The following is a 5,950-nucleotide window of genomic DNA, read 5'->3' as shown; positions in this document are numbered from 1 at the left end:
AATGACACTGTGGAAAATAATAAATTGTGACGACAAAAAATTGTTTCCTTAGCTGCTGTTTTTAATTGGACTTTCAGCAGAAATCCTCCTCACGTCTCCAGGGTTCCTGCTAGTCGCATGACCATTTCTGTGCTGGTTTTGGATGTGCCATTTAGTACATTTTGGTAGCTGGTAGTGATTTATCTGTCACGTCTCTGTGTGTGTCATCAGGTTTTTGCTTACTGTCCTTTGTCTCCCCACATGGGTGTCTTGAAAAGAGGAAACAGATGTTCTCCTGGATGGCTGCTAATCTCTGTGCCCCTAGAATGTGCCGCTCCAAGAGTCCTCTTTCCACCAGTTGTTTCGTCTGTTGCTTCCACGCCCATGTCCCATCCATTCTCCATTTGTGCCATTTTTAACATTTCTCTTTCAGTTCCCTTCGGGGTTGTCTTTCTGGACATGGTTAATTGTTAGTCAGTTGTATGACGGGGCTTAGACCTGTGCTTTCCTGCAGGTAGGTGATTGCCACGGGAAGCACGTGAACTTTGTGGACTGACTTTAGAGTTGATTTGCTCATTGTGAATGCTGTAGGAAGTGTGTCTTCATAGAAGAGGGAAGCCTGGACACAGTAAAGTCAATGAAGAGTTACACTAGTGGTGTCAGCGGAGCCTGTGCCTTTTCAAAGACTTAACATAATTAGATTGATATTTTACAGAAATAATTTTAACTTTATAATCTAATTTTTGTGATTGCATTAATATAAAATCCTAGTCCTAATAAGGACATAATTCTGTTAACTAAAAACTAGACTGCAGTGGACAGTATTTCATATATGACTTTGAGTATAGATCACAAACAACAGAAAGTGATGCAAGCACCCATTTGATGTTAACACAGTGAATTACCTGAGTAATGACACTGTGGAAAATAATAAATTGTGACAATAAAAAATTCTTTCCTCAGTTGCTGTTTTTAATTTGACTATCAGTAGAAATTACATTTAGTTCTCTTTAAGGTAACATAGTCTCCCCTTAATGCATTGAAAGGGAATAATTAACAGTGTATATGTCTCTCTAACAGGAACCAGTGATCCGTATGTCAAGTTCAAACTTGGAGGAAAAGAAGTATTTAGAAGTAAAACCATACACAAGAACCTCAATCCTGTGTGGGAAGAAAAAGCTTGCATTCTTATAGATAACCCAAGAGAGCCATTGTATATAAAGGTGAGACACTGTCTTTCTTATGTCTGTCAAATTGCAAGAGAAGAGTTATTGGAAGAATTTTTATTTTGTAATTTTTGTATATGGAAAAAGTTGTTTTGTGATACTACATTACTTAAGACTAATTAGTGGTGAATGTTATTTAAGTTACATCTGTATAATGGTCGTGTCAAAATTTCTGAAGAAAAAAGGTAAATACAGGCTTTTTGTTTATTTCAGGCCATAATTGTTCTATACTTCTCTAGCATAATGGTAGAATCATAGAATCATTTAGGTTGGAAAAGACCTTTGAGATCATCAAGTCCAACTGTCAACCCAGCACTGCCTAGTCCCCCAAGGACAGAGAAGGACAGCAAACTGTTTTGTGATGATGGCATCCCTTTTATTTATGGAAATATCATTGCATAATTCTCATATAAAGCATAATCTATCCCATTAAAAGCAACTCCTTGCTGAGGCTAATTTGAGAATTTATCAAGATGTGTGCCAAATTTTCCTAGGTTTTGGGTTTTTTTCTATTTGTACCTGAACACAATGGGTTTACTTATATGTTTTGTAAGGCTTTATGCTTTTCTTTTTTTTTTACATTGTAAATCTACTTAGTATATCACAGATGAGGATGATCTTCTCATAATAGAGGCATCACTTACTCTGAAATAACAGATAGCTTGAGTTTAAATCAAAGAGAGGCCAGCAATGCCCAGAGTAATTGGCAGCAGTGACACTACTACTTAGCTATCCATATTGGAATGGAAACTAGACAAGCTGTGATCATTGTTTTATAGGCACAGAATGGAAAGCTGCTTTTTAGTTTACGGTGATCTATATCCAAAAGTAAACCTTAATTGTGTAAAACCAAGTAGATAAAAAGTAAGTTCTAAAAATATTACTGGAAAAACTGTAGTCTTAGGGCTCTAATTAGAACACACATAGGTCAAAAATACTTTGATAAAGATTGGAAACTTAAGTCTTACCTAAGTAATCCTTTTAATTAGTCTTAAATGATTTAATGTTTCGGTATCAGTCTTAATCTCAAATACATGACAACAATTTTACTGAAACATGAAGTTGTAGATTTTTTTTAAGTAGATGAATGCCACTTAAACAGCCTTCGAGTATCAGTCTGCATTGTTTCACATATTCTGCTCAGATAAGGTACATCATTATTAAAAAAGCATTAAGTTAATTATAATTCTCAATTGGCATTTTTCTGCCCTTATTAAGCTTAGTGACTTGAAAGGAACGAACTTATAAGGAATGCCCAGCACTGAGAAAGAGAGAAGCAGATTCAAAGAAGGACACTTGCAACACAGCTACCTGTTTTGATTATTTATGCCAAATAACAATCCTGCAGTAGGGTCACAAGGGAATAGTTGTATTTTTTTTTTTCCCCCCCTAGGAAGAGTGTGTCAAGTGGTACACTGTATGAAATACTTCGCTGTGTGAATACATTGTTCAGCTATTCTAAGACTTGATTAAATTGTACTAAGTCAGCTGAAAATATTTATTTGGAATTTTTATCTCAATAATTTGTAGCGGGAGGAAACAATCTGACTTTGAAATATGAACTGATATTTCATCGTTCATTTTCTTTGCCCATTAGATGGCATATTAGACAGAGAAAATATGAGGGTACACACTCAGGTAGATCAATGCATATGAGAGACTTGTGCTCAACTACTTGCATTCAACCCTTTGAGTCCCACAGCAGTGCCTTTGGGCCACGGGTTTTCTGTCACCATCTTCTTAACCCAGGCTGTATTAAGGTATTTGTAGAAGATGAACAGCTTTAACTGCCTCCTGCAACAGAGTTTCTGTAATATAATAATTGAAGTATCTATGTCAAAATTGAAGACCTTGAATCTAGGCCTGTCATATTTCAGTTAAATGTTCTATTACTAGGTGTTCACAAGTCTCCCTCTTATTTAGAGCTGAAGGCATATTCTGATCCTCAGAAATTCTCATGACAATATTTGCGAAGAAAATGTAACATAGAAAATTGATTTTGATAATTGCCACTTCCCATTTTCTTTGTAATTTTGTGTCACAACTGTTCTTTGTTGCCATCCACCTTTTTTGTTTATTTCCTTCAAAAGCCATCCCCAGTTTATTTGTTATTCTTCCTTCAGACTTGCGAAGGCATAATCCATCTCAAATCATTGATACCACATGCATGTGGCCATGCATCCACGTGCTGGCCACAGATCACTGTCTGAATGTCAGTAAATTTGTCCAGATGCTTTCTCTTTTAGATAGCAAGTTAGCAGGCAGGATCCTCATAGTAGAGTAGCAAATGTCACTATTGACTTACACATACCAATTAAGTTTTCATCTTGTATTACAGTATTTTGAAGCCCTAGAAACATCTACAACCTTCAAAGACTACAATTTTATCATTCCCAATACTGATGCAAGTGCTGTAATAACCCACTTTTCACAATCCATCTTGCTCACTTGCGTGTATTGTGCAAAATGGATAAGGGTATAAATTAGTGTATATCAGATCAACGATTCTGCTTAACTTTGGTTATTCTTTTGGTCTTCCTTTTTTCAATACCTACATTTTTATAAATGCTTCTTTTGTTTTTATAAAGTTGATGATGTTCACATATGCAGTCTAGTAGTAGTAGGATACCCCTGTGCCTGTACATGGTGCATTCTGACTTTCACATAAGCAGTTTCAAACTTGATTTTGTGGCCAGAAATTTTTAGGTTACTTCCAGATAGTCCTGCTTTAACATGTGAGAAACGTGAAGCTATAACTCTGGAAAAGGAGTTTCAAGAACTATTTCTAGGGCAAGAAAATACCACAAAACATTTCCAATATTGAAAAATGCTTTTATCTCCTGTGTGTCTTAGGTCTTTGACTATGACTTTGGACTTCAAGATGACTTTATTGGTTCAGCATTTTTGGATCTCACTTCATTGGAATTAAACAGGTATGGATCAAACAAGCCTACAGAGTAATTCTTTAAGGCTGTCTGCTGATACTATGTTTTTGGAATTGCAAATAGAACATTATGCTGGAAAATAATTACATAAACCTACACCACATAAAACTAAGAGAGGAAAAAAACTTACGTTTAGGGAATTAGTATAATACGAACGTTAATATTTTAACTGATCATGCACAACATTTTTTTACAGTGTCTACAGAGAGGCTAGTTTTATAACCACTTTAGTCTTGTTTTTATATTATCTTCATTCACAGCATTACCACCTACTGTTTAACTTTTTTTTTTTCTGTTTTTTAATCCATTAATGTTACAGTTCAGTTTTAATTATTTTGGTACATATAAGTACTTAACATGGTGTAGGAGTATTTAGTATTTATTTATGAGTGTTTGGACTGCAATGCTTAAAAGTGGAAACGGGGTAAATTTCTGACACCATTTTAAAGTAGTTTCATATAGATGCATATGCCTTTAATTCTCATGATTCAGAAATTTCATTATTAAATTTCATTATGAGTATGAAATCAGAATAAATGCGTACGTTTTTGTCTCCTAGGCAAACAGATGTTACCTTGAGTCTGAAGGATCCTCATTACCCTGACCATGATCTGGGAAGTATATTGTTATCAGTTCTGTTGGCTCCTAGAGAAGAACAGCGAGAAGTGGTAATTTTAAATACTTTAATATGTATCAACACTGTTGTGGTGGTTCTGTGGTTGGACGACTTAAAGCACAAGAGTAAACCACATATTCTGAGATTAATTTGATTTTTACAATTCTTAAAATAACGTGAACAGTGTTTCTGGTACAGTACAGCATACTTCATATGAATTGGATCCTCCCTGTGATAGAACTGAGGGATCCAGATGGAACATAAATGTTCAGCAGTCTCAGATAAAGTCAGTTGCAGGTGAATGGTACTGATTAATATGGAAAAATATCAGTAAACCACTGGTGAAGAATTTTGGACCTAGTGCTGCCATTTCTAGATAAGAACATTTGAATCCTATTCCACACTGAAAATAAAAGAAGTGTGAAGAAAGGTAGTTATTTCTGCTTGTGACATCTAGTGATGAAGTATCATTTCATATTTTTCAATTTCGTGACCAGATTTCAATTACAAAATAGTGTGGTTTCCTATGTTTATTGTAATTCCTTCATCAATCTTAGTTTTCTGAGCTGCGTAGTTGTAAGTGCAAATAGTTTCCAGGTTTATAGATCCTGTTAGTTCTAATTCTCTAGTTGGACATATTTCATGAGCTTTTTGCCAGTTGACTTTTTACTTAAGCAGTAATACTGCAACTATGTCAAAAATAAAGAGAGGTGACATCTTTCTCAGAGGTTGTAAAATAATGTGGATTCCTTTGGCTTCAGAGCAGCCAAGAAAAAAGTGTTAACGTGATGAAATTTTCAATGGATATAGTCAACTACATGATCTTTGTAAGAGCACGTGTGTTTCTGTATACTGCAGTGTGACACATATCCTGTTGCCTACCTGAGGAATACTGGCGGGCTGTAAAACTGTTCTTTTTCCACTTTTCCCCTAGCTCTTATTAAATAGCCTAGTATTCAGCTGTTGGAACTGGGTGTTTGGTATTAGGTGTAACAGAGACGCAGAGTTTTGAAAATAGGGTTTTCGTCTGTTATTTTTCTTCACGATGTTCTGTTGGAACTTAAGAAAAATAATTGATAATGGTAGTAACGTGCAGGAAGTTTCTTTAATCTGGGTATTTTTTTTCTTTTACCAATACATTTGTCTAGACAGTTGTGGCGGGCTGACCGCGGCCGGAGGCCGGT

The 5,950-nt window shown here is 35.4% G+C and overlaps 1 long non-coding RNA gene across 1 annotated transcript; it reads left to right on the top strand.

The window, feature by feature from the left end:
- The first annotated feature begins 1,057 nt into the window (after positions 1-1,057).
- Positions 1,058-4,828, top strand: LOC104620433. The gene is made up of 3 exons (XR_738032.1): positions 1,058-1,202; positions 4,059-4,138; positions 4,710-4,828. It is a non-coding gene; the product is annotated as an uncharacterized LOC104620433 (long non-coding RNA).
- The last annotated feature ends 1,122 nt before the right edge of the window (positions 4,829-5,950 follow it).

Source organism: Phaethon lepturus, unplaced genomic scaffold (genome assembly GCF_000687285.1).
Source record: "Phaethon lepturus isolate BGI_N335 unplaced genomic scaffold, ASM68728v1 Scaffold54794, whole genome shotgun sequence".
Lineage (NCBI taxonomy): Eukaryota > Metazoa > Chordata > Aves > Phaethontiformes > Phaethontidae > Phaethon > Phaethon lepturus.
Note: the sequence above shows the minus strand (reverse complement) of the source record. Positions and strands in the feature narration are given on the sequence as shown.